The sequence below is a fragment of the Chelonoidis abingdonii genome, chromosome 13 (assembly GCF_003597395.2).
Source record: "Chelonoidis abingdonii isolate Lonesome George chromosome 13, CheloAbing_2.0, whole genome shotgun sequence".
NCBI lineage: Eukaryota > Metazoa > Chordata > Testudines > Testudinidae > Chelonoidis > Chelonoidis abingdonii.
Window position 1 is genome coordinate 12,431,305 of NC_133781.1, and position 19,474 is coordinate 12,450,778.

The following is a 19,474-nucleotide window of genomic DNA, read 5'->3' on the forward strand; positions in this document are numbered from 1 at the left end:
CAGAAGTACGGGTAACAGTAACCACAACCCTCCCTACAACCACCTTGTGATCCCCTCCCCACACACAAAACTCCTTTTTGGGTCAGGATCCCTACAATTACAACACCATGAAATTTCAAATGTAAATAGCTAAAATCATTAAATTTACTATTTTAAAGATCCTATGACCATGAAATTGACCAAAATGGACCGTGAATTTAGTAGGGCTCTACTAGTAGGCTTCCCCGTTTAAAAAGAAAGCTTCTTCTAGGTTGCTAGTCAAGGAACTGAAAGTGTTTTTTTTTTCTCTTAGCTCCTCTCCTTGTCCTTTCATCTCTCCCTCCTTTCTTCAACACAAAGATCTTGATCACAATGCTGATAATTGAAGTCATTCTAATTTGCGGTCATCTGAGAAGCTCAAAAGTGTCTTTGTCTCTGGCTTGTCCCTCTTCTCACAAGGAAGAATAAATACACAAGTACATGAAAAGCATATGGTTTCAAGCAGCACTTTAATTTAAAACAAATATGGTGTCAAGTTCATGATTAATATTGTTTTTCACTGAAATGACCATGAAGCTTGGTTTTATTGGGGGGTGGTTTTTTTGTCTCTCTCCATTTATAATGACACAAACTTTCACTGTTATGATTGATGAAGGTGATGATGATGGGAGGTGATTAAAACAGCTGAATGGAACAGTTTGGATTTTCTCCAGATTCTACTGTTCTGGCCTGAAATAGGAGTTACGTTTACATGCTAGACTCCTGATTCCCCTCCTATAATTGGCTGCAGTTGTTCAACCAATGACATTGTTTTGCATCACTCTGTGAGGCCAAATAATCTGTAGAGCTAAAGGCACCAGGTTACAGTACTGTATGCAGTGTTACACATGCACCTCCAAGCAGCAACACACCAAGAAGTGGACTGAGTGGATTATAGGCTGGAATGTCGTGCTGCAAGCACCAGCCATAACTCACATGCCTCCTTCTCTCAACAGCCCGAACCCACCTTATGTGCTGGTCAGATGGGTGCTGCTGTTGAGACTCAGGGAGAGTTGGAAAGTTAAATGTCACTTAAACTGGGTCCAAATTGCAGTCAGTGAGGTGAGAAAAGGCAGGATGGGAATCAGAATGATGTGATAAGGTCCAATGTCTTGTGAATGTCTAGAGCTGTGGTGGGTGCACTATATTAAACTCTAGTGTAATCACAGTGTGAAACAATATAACAAAATCAATGTGAGAGTGTGTGATACAATGAGAGCATCACTTGGGGAGGGGGAGAGAGTCTAGCCTCAGTGCCAGACCTGCTCTGCTCCATGTTTGTGTCTGGGGCAAATCCCGCATGGAGATGTCATGGAGTGGGGGGGGGGGGGGAAGAGACTAGGCCCAGCACCCCCGGCTTCCTGATATTCACCATGACTCTCAGCCAGCCAGTAAAACAGAGGGTTTATTTAGATGATAGGAACACAGTCCGAAAGAGGTCTTGCCAGTACAGACAACAGGACCCCTTTAGCTAGGTCCATCTGGGGGCCCCAGAGAGGCCACAGCCCCATTGGGAAGCCCAAGCCCTGTCAGGGCACCCCTCTCCATTTCTCAGCCAGCTCCAAACTGAAACTTCCTCTAGCCTCTCACTCAGCCTCCCCCTGGCTCCTCCCCCAGCCTTTGTGTCCTTTGTCCATTTTTCCCGGGCAGAGGTGTTACCTGGCCTCCAACCCCTCCCCTGAGTTCTCAGGTTACATGCTCAGGTATGCTTCCTTCCCCAATGCAGACAGTCCCAACTCCCCTGCAACCTTCCCAGGTTAATACTCCCCACTCAGCATTCACATAACACATCAAGAACATTCCCACTTCGTCACAGATACCCCATGTGGTGTGGGAGGCAGCTCCACTTAGCATGGCAGACCCTGCTGCTGAGAGCAAGGACAGGCCCTGCCATAAGCCCAGCACCCACCCCCGTGTTGCTACTGGCTGGTGAGCAGGACACGTCAAGGCATCCTCCCCTTTCCCTCCCCCCACCCCAGCGCTCCCTCTGGCAGATATTGTCCTTTGGGCCTCTGCAGCAACACACAACTCTGACATCATCGCAGTGAGGTGGTTGGGAGTTGGCATCACCATAATGTGAGGCCCGGGTTGGGGTGACCATTCACACATTCCAGTTCTTCTGGGAACAGTGTGGGCCCACCTTGCCAGCATGGCATACTCTACAAAATGGCATCCCCTGTTCACTACCAGATAAAGCCATGTCCAGTTTTGTCTCAGTACCAGATGGGGGACAAACTTGAGATGAGCAGGACTGTCCAGTTTTAATCCAGACAAATGGCCTGCCAAATCTGGCCCATGGAACTGGACATGGTTTCTCATCCAAAGAAACAATTGCAGCTCCCCATCTCTCTCCACCCCTCACAGGGTATTTCTGCACCCTTAGTTTCATGATTTCTGTGGGTGGACACATGAAACCCCACTAAAACTGTTCCCGGTCTAGAGTTAGGAAAAGTTGGTCTGTGCCACTGGAAGGTGGGATTGCTGGCTTTCCAGTGATGTGCAGAATTAGTTTCTAGGTGGTTCCTGAGACATCATGAATTCAAATGGCCACCAGTCTCTCAGACCAGACGTGCCATTTATCATATAGGCCAATATATTTTCATCATTCCAAACACCCTGGGCTAGTAACCCACACAGAGTGCTGGTGGCTTCTAGTCCACATAGCACGTAGTACATGAGATAGGTTTGGCAGCAACCTTGGTGCTTGAAAACCTTCAGACTAATAAAGAGAGAGCAGAATCTCTTTTAGATGAGCACACAAATCCGGAAAGGGAATAATCTGGAATGTAGCTCGGATTAGGTTATATTGGCCAATGGTATTGTCAGACTAGGCAGTGGACTTCCTTACCTGACAAACTTTGATCACTTGGAATAAGGGATTAGAGTCGAGACACAGTGTGATCCAGTGCATAGGCAGTGGATGGGGACTTCTGGCTTCTACTCCTGGCTCTAGCAATGACCTATTGTCATATGGCCCTTGGCAAGTCACTCCACATCTCTGTGCCTCAGTTCCCCATCTGTAAAGTGGCAATAATAATACTTCTGTTCTCCCACCTCTTGGCTATTTAGATTGTAAACTTCTCAGGGTAAGAACTATCACTTATGATGTGTATGCACAGCCCCTAGCAAAATGTGGCCCAGTCTCTGCTGGGGGTTCTAGGTGCTACTGAAATATAAATAATCAGAAGAAAGTTGCTGAAGCAAAGTGGCCTCCAAGCCCCATGGATTTCCTTCTATTGTAAGAAGAAAGGGAACTATTTATCTGATATCAGAAGTGTACAAATACACTGGGGAAATGCAATAAGGAATGAAAAGGTTTACATTCACCTCTTGTGTAGTCATTGGCCTATAGAGAGCTTTCAACAGTCCTTGGATTTGGCCTATAGAAAGTAGGCTGCTGTTCAGACCGGGCGACTGGAATTCAGTAGTTTGAGATTCTCTAATGGACTCGGCCACTAATTCAGGGTGAAATCCCTAGTCTCCATGCAAAGCCTCAGTACAGAGGAGCATTATGCATGGGTTCTGCACATGTTTCAAAGGGATGGAACCCTTGGACCACACCATCACTGACAACCCCCATTGACTTCATTGGAACAATGCCCATTTAATGCCTACCAAAAGTTAGTGAAAATTAAACATTCAAGCCTGGGAATTTGAAGTGTAAGGAACAACTCTGTCCTGGACCAGAGTGAAGGGCAAGGTGACCTATCTTAGCGGTCTTTCCCATTTCTGATTGTTTTGATCCTCTGATTCCCCCAACTGCCACACTGTGAAATTCATTTGAGACATCAAAGTGGGATTGTGCATTAAAGTAGAATATATTCTTTTTTTACTTACAGTCCAACAAAAGACCTCCCTGCTTTTCTGCCTTAGCCACCTCGCTGCCTTTCAGCTCAGCATCCTATGTATTTTCCTGAGAGCTTCCTTGGAATAAAACATGATGGGTTCATCAGAAAATCTGGATTGATGCACTTTAGTCCTTTTTTTTTATGCAAATGATTTTATACATATAAATAAAAAAACAATAATCTGTCATTTAAATCCTGTTCTCGCAATTAGTTCTCCACACAGCCCCGCTTTAATGCACTTGCCTTTCATTGTTTGTGCCTATTTATACCACTCTTTAAAGTTCATTAAAATCGCTGCCGCTATCTCTCACAAAACAACTGTTCAAGACATCAGTGTCAGACACTCAGGAAATTTATGCTTTGAAGTTCCCCTTTTATTCATTTTTATCATGATTTTTTTAAATGGCTAAACCAGTTTTATGCTTTTCACAGTTATTCAGGAATCTGTTCCTCCTGACACAGAGCTGAGACATCATTCCTTGCATGTTACCCATTTTCTCTTTTTCATCATTTCTCTCCCTGCTTGCTTTGGCTCTCTGCTAAGTCCATCACAGCTTTGTTTTTATATTCTCCTTGCTGTATTTAATAGCCCAGTAAAACCTAGAAAGCTGCTTCAGAAAACACACATGCCAGCCCTTTGATGTTTGTATTTGTGTGGCAGCTCACTGGAATTTGTCAGCACTCACACAGAGACAAAGACTTTTGAACTTGCCTGCTGCTAGAATCAACTGCTGCCAGACAGAAGACTGAAGGCAGGCAGTGATATACCAAGGCCAAGAATAATAAAAAGGGACAGGTGAACACTTTCCTCTCCAGGCCCAACCCATTCTTGGTTGAGAAAAATATCACAGCTGTGTTTTCCAAAGGGCCTAGGACTCCCATTGGGTCCAGTGGAGATTGGTTGATCAGAATGGATGGATTAGGCCCAGAGAATGTAGTGGTTCTAGTATGGTGGCACCAGAATTTGTATCTGTCTTCTCCAGTATTAGAGCAGCATGACAAAATCCAGACTATACGTGAACAGTCTCCTGACTCCCAGACCAGTGCTCTAGCTACTAACTACACTGCCTTCTTTTGGCGCATCTGCAGAACCCCTGTACCAAGCCCTTGTGCATAGAGGTTTTGCACAGACAGTAGGGATTTGACCCTGAATCAGTTAGAAACCTGAGTGGTTACCAGTTGGTCCCATAAAAGATATTACCTCACCCACCTTGTCTCTCGGCATGACTATGTCCCTGCCGTGAGGAACTATATGTATGTACAGCACTGTAGTGCTCCCTCACTGTCCAGTCCAGATGAAGACCACTCTTCTTCATTGTGTTCGGGTTTAGTCCTCAGACTCAGGTCGCATCGTGAAGCCTGAGCCATAAACAGTCTAGAGCTCTGGGCCCGTCTGACAAAGGCAAGCAGACAACAGTCTGGGGCTCTTGCCATTTGGGCAGGGCAGCGCCCAGCGTAGTCTCTAGCGTATAGCCCCTCAATGAGGCTGATTCAGGCTAAAGCCTGCCCCTGCTCTGCCCCGCCCAAAGTTCTAGAGCTTATTGACTCAATGTATTTGTTGGCTGCCTGGGCCGAGAGGAGTCAGCCTGGCTCTTCGGTACAGATTCCCACAGCAGCAGTGATTTTCAGCTACAATTGTCAACTTTTATAATAATGTCAACTCAGGAAAAAAAAGAAATCTTTAAAACAGGAGTGACAACATCTCCATTCTTGTTCCACTGGTTAACTCTCATCTAGCAAAACGTAAAACATTGGGCTGATGCTAAGTGCCAGGTTCCTTCTAACTCCTTCAGTGCCCTATGGACAGACTGGGTCACAGTCACAGCTGGTGTAAATCTCCTAAAGTCTATGGCCTTTCACCAGCCGAGGTTCTGCCCCATAATAGCACCCGTCAACCATGTTCTCATATAACACATCTTCCTTAGAGACACCAAGTAGGGGATAAAATTCTAAGGGCTAAACTGTGCTGTGAGCTACATGTCTACACAAGTAGCAAGGGAAGAACCTCCTACTCAGGCTGGTCAGATCTTGGATCCAGGTAAACAGGGGCTACACAACTTTTTACTCCACCCCTACCAGAGAGGACATGAGCAGGGACTAGCTGGTCCTTGGCGCCATGCACTCATTTATTAATGAGTACAGCAAAGCCAGTGTGGTGATGCTGGAATTTGTTGCTTATACAGGCCAGCAGCAAATTGCTCTAGTCCCCAGAGCAAGGAGGAAGTAGGTGAGGCAGTGTGAGTGAATGTGTCTCTGAGGCACAGCACCTCATGGGGCTACTCTTGGAGTTGTGCAGCTTAGACAGCACCCCTTGGGCTCAAAAGCACCTTCTAGCCTGAAACACTCCGTGGACCTGCCTGGCAAAATGCTAGGCACAGAGCTTACCCTGGAGGATAGCACTCCAACGGTGAGATGCAGTTTGCTGTACTAAAGGTGCTTTCTGTTTAGTACCGTTAATGTTTTTTCTCTCCAAGAGGGTCTTGCACATATGAAGGTGGGGGTGGGGAGAGCAACGTTTTATGGGGCTAAGTGACGTGCTGTGATCCTGCAGCAGCTCTCTAACAGCTCTTGGGAGAAAGCTGACTGATGCGCTGAAATGCCTAAACCAGGCCTGACCTGCGAGGGGATGGAAAGGTTTCTGCTCTGGTTACTGTCAGCCCAGTTTGGATCCTAAATGTTTACGTCTTGTATTTGGAAACCTGTGGATCAGATTCCCTTATGATGCAAATGTTGATGGAGAGGTGGAGAATTTCCAGATTCTTTGGGCAGGAACCCAGCATGAAACAGAGCCACTCTCTGATGTACAGAATTGTACAATGCACAAAGAAAACCGTACAGCTCCCTCCCTTGCTGTTCTCGCTGTCACCTCATGTGAACCCACTCACATGTGAGGTCTGTCCCAGATGTACTGTCACTGATAGGCAGCATTAGCCCCGCTAGAGCCTTGCAACCCAACCTTAACCTGACGGGATCCAACTACAAGTGTTGGATTCAGGTTGGGTCTGAAAAAACCTGACCCTCTTGGGCTGAGGCTGGGTCACCTCTGATCACCTTCTCTTGCCCCTGGGGTTGGCTCAGCAGTGGTTACATGCCTTGCTCCTGCCAGCCATCACCTTGCTGCCCTGTGTGCACAATGCAGTGAGTGTGCCCATGAATTCTATCACCTCTTGCTCTGCAGCCCACACAAGTGCAGCAAGGGGCAGGAGGCTGCTGGAGACAGATGGAGGACATGGGGAGTAGGAAGCCCCCACCAGGCCAAGCCCCAAGGATGAGGCGGTGGTACTGACACAGATTTGGGCGAGATCTGCAAATAACTTGACATTCTTGAGTCAGGTTTGGGTCAGCTGTGCATGGATCATGTTTGAGTCCAGGTTGGGCTATAAAATTAGGCCTGAGTGGACCCCTTAACCCTCTCTCCATCACCACCCCCACATGAGGTCACTGATAACTAATGCTAACTTGAATTCCTTTCCCCTTCCCGTGCCCCACTAACCCACTGCAGTGTAAGGTCTTCTCTCCGATAGATCTATCGTGTTAACCTTAATGCTTATCCTATCAACCCCTGTGCTAAATGATCACAATGTGAGGTCTTTCCTAACTCCAGTAGGTAGTGCTAACCTTATCCTTACTCTATGCTAACCCATTGCAGTGAGAGGTCTTTCCCATGCTGATAGCTCGGGCAGCTCCTAGTATGAAAGAATCAGTGTGGGAGATTCTCAAAAAAGCCACAGGGAGCATAAGTCCAATGGAAAATCAATATTCCTATGAGATCAGTTGTCAGAGTCCCACCCTCAGGGCCAGGAGACGTGGTTACCCCCTGTAACGGCCTTCGCCGCGGCTCAGCTCCGGGTCGCAGGGCTGAGCGAATGGAGTCTGTAGTCCAAGCCCTTAGGTAGGGTGGGACAGTGAACAAACAGTCTAGGGGCTCTGGCCCCTTGGGTCGGGGCAGAGCAACAAACCATCATCTAGGGGCTCTGGCCCCTTGGGTCGGGGCAGAGCAACAAACAACTGGAGGCAATCGGGTTAAGTAAAGGAAGGGGGGAGTCTGCCACCCTTAAGGGGTGGCAGGGGGAACGCAGGCCCTCCCACTCCACTGCGTTCCAGCCCGGGGCCCTAGTAGCGGCGGTCGCCGCTAAGGCGGTCAGTGGGGATCCTGGCCGACGCACACGACCATCGGCTCGGGGCCTTCTGCGGCCTGACTGTAGTCAGCCGCCCCCGGGCTGCTTCCAACCTCCCCCTCCCTGGGTACCTGCCCTTCGCCGGCGTCGTCCAAGGATTCCCAGACCATCGGTTCCTCAGCTGGCTCGGCAGCAGGGGGTCCAGTCCAGTCCTCGGGGTACCGGGGTCCAGGGCCGTCCGGTCCAAGTCCTCAGCGTCCTGGGGTCCGGGGTCCGGTCCAGTCCTCGGGGTACGGGTCACGGCGGGCGGTCCGGTCCAGTCCTCGGGGTACCGGGGTCCAGGCGGTCCGGTCAGTCCCTCCGCAGGGCGAGCGTCCGAAGGCGCGGCCTGCTGCTCTGGGTGCTGGCCCAGGGGAGGTCAGGCCAGGACCCCTCTGGATACCGAGCGAGGGGTAAGCCGGGCCCAGCGGAGCTCGGGGCACCCACATCTGCCTTCTCCGGCGGCCTCCTCCTAACTGAGGGTTGGGACCGGGCTTTTATACTTCCTGTCCCGCCCCCTGACTTCCTGGGGGCGGGAACAGGCCGAGGGGGCCTTGCACTTCCGGTCCCGCCCCTTGACTTCCTAGGGGCGGGGATAGGCGGCCAGGCCTCTGCCCGGGGCTGCAGGGTCCCTAGGCTATGCCCTGTCTCCGGAGCGTGGGGGAGGGGACCCCCCTCGCTACACCCCCAGAGAGAATGCTGTCAAAACCAATGCTTACTCAACTCAATCCATTAAGTCAATAGGCTTGCATCCACTGACATCAAAGCTGAAGTTGGTCCCTCTTCCCTACCCCTGGGTTGGAGAACAGGTAAGTGGAGCTTCCATGGGGAGCCGACCCTGTGATAATATCTCAGAGTAAGTCACCCTCTGATCTTCTACCACCCTTATGTAAAGCCAAAGCAGGCAGGCATCCAGGGAAAGCCGCAAGAATGAGCAGGTGAGGCCCCTCGCACACAGAAACGAGACATAAAACAGCACTGAATCAATTCTATGGCTATGTACTGGACTGAACAATAGAGTCTCTTTTTCCTGTGTTGGGGATTAACAGGCACTAACACTGTCTCATCATGACTCTCAGTTTGCTTCCAAACATTTATTCTGCTGTAATGTCCTGGACCCGTTAATCTTTGCATAATGTTTTATTATTCCATGGCAAGGGTCACAGGCAAGTGTGTGTATCAAGGCTACAGGAGCCTTTTCTCCCCTTGCTCCATGTATGTAAATCCCATTGTTGTTAATGGAAGTGACTCAAGGACAACTGATGAATGTTTGGATGCATCAAGTGCAGTGATTATTGCCAGCATTCTTTGAACTGAAGTCAATGGGAATTTTCAGAGAGCACTAGACGCAGGATCAGACTGTAAGCCTAAATCTCCGCAGCAGGCCAAATTAAGGTTCCACAGGCAACCTGACTTCTGGCATTTCTTAGCCTCTGAGTGGGTGACTTTGCACCCTTAATATTCTTTTAACATTGGGGGCAGGGTTGGCAGTTATCTGTGTGTTATTTTTTTCCTAGTGCTTGTTTCCAAAGTTCAGGTCATTCCTAGTGCATAAAGTGCTGGACTGGGACTTGGAAAACATGGGTTCTATTCCTGGCTCTGCTACAAGCCTGTTGGGTGACCTTGGGCAAGTCACTTCTCTTTTCTGTGCCTCAATTTTCCCATCTCTGACATGGGGATAATGATACCTCCTTTGTAGTGGACCTTCTTTGCAAAGCAATGTGACAGCTGCTGCTGAAAAACACTAAATAAGAGCTAGGAATTATTATTATCCCCCCCCCGCCAATTTCAATGACCCTCTTAAAAACAAAACAGAAGCCTAGCACCAACAAGCAACCCTACAATAACAAATCCGTATGTGCACTCTAGCAACCACGAGCCACTTTGCAGTAATAAACTAGGGTGTGTACCTGAAGGGAAAGAGAAAAGTCAGAGAGAAAGATTTCTGTTTCAAGCTTCTTATTCACATAAATAACCTCCTGGCTATGCCCCCAGTCACGTTAACAACAGTTTCCTTTGCCTCTGATCCCTCTTCCGGTAGATGTGGTCGTCCCTTTTTCATATGAAGTCTGTTCCACATGGTTCATGCTGCCTTTTACTAACTTATATGAAATGACAGGAACAAGTATGCCATATAGGGGGAACGGATTCCAGCAGTCAAAATGCACATTTTCCCTGAGAGCAAGTATCTTGACTTTTTAATGGCAGTCCTGAGTATAGGAAGCTCCAAACGCTACTCAAGAAGGGTTATGAAGAGCTGGCTTCCGGCCTTGTTTCTCCCTTTCCTTATTTATATTCCAAATGGTAAATGAAGCACTTGTGTGGGATTGGGGAATGCCAACACAGGATGCTGCTAGCACAGAGCACTGTTACTGTCAGGGTATGTAAGGCCAGCAACAGGAATATAGATGCAGGTTAGGTCCCGGTCCTCTCCATACTCTCAAAAGTGCCACCAGGACCCATCTGTAACAGGGTCCTGGGCCTGTGGGGACAATTTTAAACTCCATGCTCATCTCACACAGAAATCAGCGTAGTGTTCTCTGCACTTGAGGCTACCTCAGATATCTCAATCTACCTCCCAGGCATAAGCAACTACTTTAAATCATCCCCATGCGATTTCCAGTACCTTTTTGACCTTTGAAGACCACCCTCTGTTGAGGTACTGATTAGGACTGGTCCCTCTGATGGTCATACAATTTCACCACCCATCATGTCCAGGAATTTCATGCGGAAGGGCTTCTCATTCAATCTGTGATCAAGACAAGTCAAAGGGCAGGAGACACTGCAAAAACAACACTGAGGCCTCCTGCCCCCTGACTGGCTGGTGAGGAGGTTCCTGGTTTAACTGAGCTAATCATGTGATGCGTTCAGCCTACCATTCTAATGTACGAGGAGAGGGCTTGTTGCTCTTTCCCACACAGACTGAGCTGAGAACCAAAATTCCAACACTACCATTTTTATTGTTGTATTTGGATTTCAGATTCTCTAATTTATGATGCATTTTAATCAGCTCAAGGATTTGTCCCCTGGATATCTGGAGGTTTCCTCGAACAGGAACAGTGACCTTCTGAGGATCATCCATCACTATCTAAATTACCTTTGTACTGAATGGAATAATTTCTCCTCCACAGTACTTTAGGGCTAAAGGCGACTGACTTAGAGGTGATTATCTTTTGCTAATAGCCTGCATTAGTGAGCAAGATCTCACAATTACCTTGGTAATCCTTCCCTATACTTTAATGTTGCTATTATTATTAATATTGCTCTTTAAAACATACTCTTTTCCTGTCACATAGAGGCACTGACTACAGCTTCTAACAAAATGAGTGAGAAAGCTGCATAAAGAACCCTATATGTTACTCTATTTAAAAAAACAAAGCTGAAGGATGTTTGAGTCAGGCCAGAAGGAACAAGAGGTATTTGTTTAAATCAGTACAGGTTGACTATAATCACATTTAGCTGATCTATACGTTACCTCAGTAAATATCCTTCTCCACAAATTTTGGACCAGTCCAAACTATTCAGTAGCCTGGATTTTTCTGTGTATTGACTGAAAATTATTAAGACCCAAAGTGGCTGTGAGTGTGATTAAAAAAAAAAACCCACACATACACAGTTGTTGAGATTGCCAAAGCTGCCTAAGGGATTTAGATGCCCAATACCCATTAATTTTAATGAGCTTCTAAATCCCCTTAGTTGGCCTTGGAGGTCTTCGTTTTTGCTTCCTTTCTATGTTCTGTTCTGTGTAAGGGATTTAATCGAGTGTTTACGGCCTTCTTGGTTTCTGACTTTGTTGTTTCCTGGATCTACCAATTCGACTGAGCTATCACTTGGAGTCAGCCAGCTCACCACCTTCACTGCTCCTCCACAAGAAGATGGAAGAACTTCATTCGGGTTTGTCCAGTCTTGCTGTCCCACACCTGCCTTCCAGAGTGTGCTCAGGCACGACAAGGAGGGTGGCAGAGAATGGAAATTTTTGAAGTTCACAACTTAGTAGGGAGGGAAAATGGGACAAAGTTGAATACTTTATTCCATTTTACAACCAGCTTGAGCTGAAGCCATGGGCTTCCATTCGGCTGATGAAAGAAACATTTCCTGCCTGAAATAATAGCTTCCACAACCAACCAGTCCATACATTTAACAGGAAAGGTCCACTTACCTAGAAGTAAAGAAGTATTTTTCCATCCCATCTGCCTCTTGTGTTTATATTGGCCTTTTTGTCTGCCACTTTTAAGGGAAATTAACTCAATAAACCTCAGGTTTGTAAGGATTTTGTTTTAACATAGTTAATATTTCCTGTTATATAATAAATTTTACCTTTGAGCTTATAACTTGAAATCTTTCCTGGGGTGTTTCAGTTAATAAAAGCAAACGGTCATGAATATGCTGTGTTATTATTAACTAGTTAAACTTCTACCACTAAATAAAAAAATCCCAAACCTTTTCCTTCCTGAGCATTAACTGCAAGTTGCATAAGCAATTACATAAGTATATCACAAACAAAATAAAGTGTATCAAAAGAATATCAAGGCTGTAAAGTTAAGCACTCAAGAGTTAGGAAATGACAGATTTAAGGTTGTCTTTCTAATAAAAAAAAAAAAAAAAAAAAAAGGGAACCATCTGACTGTCTAATAATCATTTCAGCCAATAGGATTATGAGGTGAATAACTACATGATTCAGCGCTACTTACATCTACCATCAGAAAATCTGTGACTTTTTCTAGACTTTCAGAAATGGGCCTGTACAAAAGCCCAACATCCAAATCACTTTGGAAGCATCTGGAGTCCAAATCTGGATCCAGCTTGAAAAGTCATATCTGAGCACAATGACTGTAATGGTCCAACCCCAACCCCTGAATCCAAATACCTTCAAACTTGGCAATGTTTGAAATCTTGTGCTGAATTTTATACCTTGGGGCGTGTTTCACTATTTTGACTGCTGTCACAGGTTTTGCAAAAAGTTTCCAAAGGCTTCAAATAAGCATATCAGGAGGAAAATCCGCAAGCCGTAAAAGAATGGGTTCTGAGTGTGTAAACAGAGGAAGGTTATGAATATGGCAGCATTGTGTTACAAGAAATGGAAAGATTTTTGGAGAGTAATCTATGTTGTCAGTGAAGTCTCAGCTTTAGGGAATGGATAGTCACACTTCCTCGGGTGCTGAAGGCGTCTTACCATGCACAAGGAGGTGTGAGCTATTTATCACCCTGTCATCTGTTACTCTTTATTTATGGCTTTAGAAACCTGCATGTAATTGGAACTTTTTGACTGACTGCTAATGACATCATGTCTATAATGTCCAACAAATGCCCATGGCTGTATGCTTTATTTTTATGTATAAATTCCACTTCATAATAGCAGCCAGAAGCCCCATGCTGAGCATTTCAGGTTAATCATTGCACTTGTCAGATAGTTAAAGCCACTCAGCCTTTGGCCTCATGTCTTGTATTGTAACACCCAAACCGCACTATAATCACCCTGGCATGCATACTGTGTCATGCCTTAATGCTCAGCTGAAGATGGGCTCTTCAGATGAAGTGCTAGCGTATAGCAAAGGAAGGGAATGATTTTTAAAACCAGCTTCTAATTTGGTGCCCACATATTTGTCATTTCAGTTAGTCACAAATGCAAAATCAGAAGCTGGTTTATCAAGTCCAAAATATAGAGCCAGGCTCAAAACCATGGAATGCAATGTCCCACTTCCCTTAACTGATTTGCAAATATTGCTATGCAAATGAAGGGAAAGGGTACGAGCAGGCAACATGAGGAACTCATAGAAACAGAGAAGGATAAGGCCCAAATATAGAAAAGAGTGATTGAGAAAAGACTGATTGAGAAAAGACCTTGACTCTGAGAAGCAAGTTTGCTGTCGAGGCTAGAGTAGGTTGGAAAACATTACTCCCTCACTTCCCCCCCACCCCCGCGGAAAATATTTACTTTTCAAAGAAAAACTGAAAACGCAGAAACTGAAATTTTTCATCTGAACCAAAATTATCTAGTCCAAAACTGCACAAAACCTGAGCAGTTTCATCTGAAATTATTCAAAAATGGCAGACTTTCCATGAAAATTTTACTCGAGTTGAAAATCCAGTTTTCCATCCCACTCCACTCGATCCCCCCAAAAAAGTGTTGATGGAAAATTTACAGTTAGACCTGACTGAGACATTAACAAATGGGATTTTCAACTCTGTGGTAATGTAGCTCCACTCCCACTGACATCAGTCCTTTGACTTCAATGGAAAGAGAGTTAGGTCAATGCTGAGTACGTCTGAAAATCCCACCTTTAGAAACGATCTAGTGTAACCAAGTATCTCTGTGGTTCACCAGCAAATACTCACAGAGAAGTACATTAGCCAATCTTTCAAGCATAAAACGAAAGTGATCAAGGTCTTGTTGCCTAAACCTACCATTAGTGATGGGGGAAGCCCAGAAGATCCAGTAGTTCAACTCAGCATCAAAAATTTAGTAACTTCTCTGAAATTCTTGAGTCTGAAAAACTGGGTGGAAAATATCACAGAGTCAGGCTCTTGGGAAATATTTTATATGTCCTTCTTCTGGGCATGTTGAAATACCGTAAGAATATCCTCTCTCAAGATATTTCAGCACTTCCACTCCTATCTAAACCATTGTAGAGACTCATGGCAATGAAAAATACCTGGGGAAATGTTAATGGAGACATTTAAGTCTTTCTAAAAGGTTCAGTTTGGATTTGGATCATGTTTAGGATAAAGGCTGGTTAAGGGGGTGAGGGGGGTTTTGGACAAATGAAGAAGTTAAGGGAGTTGAGAAGGCTATTTCTTAGTTTATCAGAAAAATTCAGCCATCTTCTATTTGAATATGGCTAAGAAGTACTGGAGCTGGACTAAATATTGTCCCTCAGCAGCAGTGATGGGCCTGAACTGAAATACCATCTCCAACTGCCCACTCAAACACTGGCAAAGTTTGGATCTCGATGAAGATCCAAATACAGGCCTCCTGGCTCATGCCTTCAGTGACCATTAGGTGCCTAAATACCTTTGCGGAGGTAGGCCTTAGATACCACAGTGATGAGCAAAGGATAGATATAACAAGTACTTCAGACCACAACAGCTAGAAGTTGACTATCATCCCAAGCCACTAGGCCATGCCTTCTTGAGGCCATGAAGAGCCAGTAGGTGGATTATTCAGACATCCTTCCAAGTGTACAATTGCGGGATGGGAAAGAGACACCCTGTATCACCTTTTCCCCAGCTTAACCCTCCTATACCACCTAGGCATCACAGAACAGGGCTGGGCCCTTAGACTGAGATTTTCAGAGCCATTTAAAGGACTGGGATGCTTAATTCTCATTAAAAACTAACTGGATCATTAAATCCCTTAGGCAGCTTTGAGAGCCTCACTGTACAATAAGTAACATGTCTCCTGTGATGACAGCTGGAGAGTTTGAAAGTATTTAGGAACGGGCAATTCTGCAGCTGAATTTCCAGGTAAAGAGCTGGGTTAGCCCTGGCGTGTGTTTAATCAGCAGGAGTCTAGCTTTGGGCTGAGCCATGGCTGGTGGAGGCTGTGGCGAATGAGCAAGCGATGGATGTTTTGATTCAAATATTTGAGCTGTGGTGAGAATATATTTGTAAGTTTGAGAGGAAGCAGCCTGACGGAGAGGGTTTCCTTCCTCAGCTGCTGCCAGCTGGCAAAACCATTGTGTAAATTGCTTCACACAACACGTTTCAGGCTGTGAAGGAGGAAAAGTCCTGGCTGCATGGAGAACAGCCTTCGCTTTGCAGGGCTTGGAGGCTACCTTCACAGCTGAACCATGGACTTTGAGAGGCCTCCCCAACCTGATGCAGGCCTCAGGATCATTGGCTGCCCAGGGCAAGTGCAATTTGGAATCTACTAGGAAACCTGTGTTTGAAACATGTGCAAGAAGAATAGGGAAAGATGAAGGACACTCCCTATTAACCAGCTGTCACAATAGCAACAAAGGCCAGATCCCCAGCTGGTGTAAATCAACATAGCTCCATTCCTTTCAGGGACAATACCAGTTTATGCCACTTGCAGACCTGCCACAATTCTTCTGTAAGGAGGACTGGAGAAAATCAAAGCCCTGTCCACAATTCACTGTCAAATGCTGATGTGGTCTGTTTGAGCTAAGACAAGATAGAATTCCTTGAGCAATGATTCACTCTCACCCCATCTCCACGTTCTCTGGAAGGTCAGAGGATCCGGGAGCCATAATCAAACAAAGTTCTTTTTTTTTTTTTTTTAAATCCAATGGGGGTTTCAGCTCATCAGCTATAAAACAAAACGAAACACTACTAACCCTCAGAGAACCTGTCTGGAAACGAGGAGAAAGGAGCCTTGTGCTTCCTGGGCAAAGGAGTGCCAAATTATGCATGCAAAGAAGCCACGCTATGCTGTCTCCAGCTAACTTTATTATCTGACAGATGCACGGCACAAATACTAACGTCTGCTGTTTATTTTTCCCCTCTGACTGTAACAGCAGCTCTAGACACCATTCCTCACGCAGCCCCCAGCAGAAACTACACAGCCCAAAGCAAACTCACTCTCATTGGGCAGGCCTGAGAGAGCCTTTCCTTCTCATGTAAGGAGGACGTGGAGCTTAAAGTGGCTGAAATATTGGAGGAAGCATCCAGAGAGAAAAATCAATAGGAAAATCATTCTGCTAGCTATAGGCTTAGCAGAATTTGGTTTCTATTTTTTTACAATTTTGACAGAATATTGATGCTTATCTTAAAGCATTTTTTAATCAATTTAAATTTTCACAATTGCGGGAAGTTATGAGGGGAGGGTCAGACGATAATTATTTATAGACTGTAAATGTTGAGATTCAAGAAGTTAAAGCTTTATAACCATTAAAACAGAAATTGTCAATATCACTTCAGAATAATAAGTAAATATCCTTAAATCAAACTCTAGTAAGTTCTCAAGCAGTAGTTTCCTAACCTTGCCTATTTGTACATTTTGATGATTTTTGACGGAAATATTTATCATCACTTCACACATGTATGGTGAAATCAACATTTACCAATAAAAATCTCATCCTTCCAAGCCTAACTATATACATACAACATAAGGTCACATGTTTCACTACCTTGTACTGTGGCCTATCATGATGTACAAAAATCCATCCAGGACATTATCCGCCCCCTAGACTCAGAGCACCAAGCTCCATGTGGACACTGGGGGATGTTATGTAACGGTTATACACAGGCAGGGCCACCCAGAGGAATCAGGGGGCCTGGGGTCTTCAGCGGCGGGGGGATCCCGCTTTGGCGGTAATTTGGTGGAGGGGGGGGGTCCTTCCACTCTAGGACCCATTGCCAAAGTGCCCTGAAGACCCACAGCGGGGACCCCCACTGCCGAATTGCCGCCGAAGACCCGGCACTTCGGCAGCAGGTCCCACTTCTGCGGTAATTAGGCAGCAGGGGGTCTTTCCGCCCTGGAGTGGAAGGACCCCCCGCCGCCAAATTGCTGCCGAAGACCCGCAGCAGAAGAAGCTCCAGGGCCCCCGGCCCCACGAGAGTTTTCCGGGGCCCCCAAAGCGAGTGAAGGACCCCGCTCCAGGGGCCCTGAAAAGCTCTCGTGGGGGCCCCTGCGGGGCCCAGGACCTGGGGCAAATTGCCCCACTTGCCTCCCTACCCCGGGCGGCCCTGTACACAGGGCCTGCCCACAATATTTTGGCACCTGAGGCAGGGAGCTCAGATGATGCCCCCATGTCCCCTCACTTGAGCCAAAACTTTGAAAGGTCTCAATTCTGCCTTCTTCCTGTTCTACTCCTTTCATGTGTGAGGGAAAATTAACAGGACGTAAAACATTAGTCAAGGCCCTGACTTTGGTCAAGCTTGGTGTGAAGTTCCTCTATCAACTTCTGTGCACTCTTCAGAACGTTTTGAAATCTCTCATCTGACCAATAAGACTGTAGGTATGACTTTGCTTTGTCCAGTTGTTCTATTGCTTCAGATACATCAAGGTCAACACCTTGGAGTCTCTTACAACATTTATTTCAAACAGTATCTCATGCCACAACACTAAGCCACACTGAAATTTGAAATTATGTATGTTTCTCGTGATTCCATTTCTCTCTGCCACTGTTCTCCCATGAATAGTTCCTGTCTTAGCATTATCCTCCATAATGGCAACTATGGCATCATCTATCTTCCCAGTTTGTTGATTGATAGGCTTTATCACCTCCACTTGACTTTCCCATCATGTAGCACTCAGAGGTTTCAGTGTCAGAGAGGATGTTCCCAGATGTTGCTTCAAAATTTGCCATCGATAAGTTGATGCAGAGAAAAATACATAGATGCTTTGAATTACATTAAAAAATTCAACAGCCTCACTAGAAGCTGATGCTGCATCACTGACCACCAAGTTCAATGAATGAGAACTGCATGGGACAAAAAAAGCTCGAGGGTTTAACTCTCGGATCCATGTCTGCACTCCTCTGTTCTTTCCTCTCATGTTGGTACCATTATCATAGCCCTGACCTCTCATGTCAGCTATTGCAATTCCCGTATCTTCCAGCTTTTTAAGAAGCACATTTGTCACACCAGCTCCTGTTATATCATCAATGTCAATAAATTCTAAAAAATGCTCTGACAGTCACCATTGCAGGGACATTTCCACTAGGTTCTGTTGTTGTTACAAAACACACCTTAAAGTCATTTGTTCCGTATGGCTGATGTCAGGTGTGCAGTCTAGAATAACAGCGTAATGTCTTGCTGACTTCAGACTGCCACAATCTTCTTTTTGACTTTTGTTGCCAGTAACTGTATGATCTCATTTTGAATTGTTTTTCCAAGGTGGTGGTGAGTCTTCTTAGATGCTCCTGGAGTACAGCATCAAACTCAGCCATCAGCTTCACAATTTTAAGGAAGTTTCCATTGTTTGGCACATACAGCTGATCTGAAGTGCCATGCAGTGCTAGGTTTTGGGTAGCAAGAACTTTCACAATGGCAATGAGCCTTTTCATAACAATTTTGCCAGTAAAGAGACTCTGATGCAATCTTCTCCTGATACTGATCATCTATGATGGCCTTTAACCTTAGTCTCATCTCAAGCTCTTTCCACCTATGGAATGCTTTCGGGTGATTTGCTGCCTTCTCACGGCATGCCAGATTTCTAGCCAGATTTTTCCAGTCATTTGTTCTGTAGAGCCCAATGCGGCTGAAACATTAGATTGGAAGAGTTTGCAACAAAAACAGTATGCAGCATTCTGGGTTTTTGAGTACATAAGCCATGGCCTCTCCACTTTGTCACCATTGGGGATTTCGAGCCAGTAATGTGTTGGATGGAAACTTCTATTTTCATTTTCCTTGGGGAACATGAAGCTCCAGAGAAGCTGGTGTTAATCAGTCCTGGCTCCTGGGGGTGTTAGAGAGGTACATAAGAGGCTCCTCCTCTCTCTCCCTGCAGCTCTTGCTGCTTTCCATTATTACCTCTCACCTTTTCTC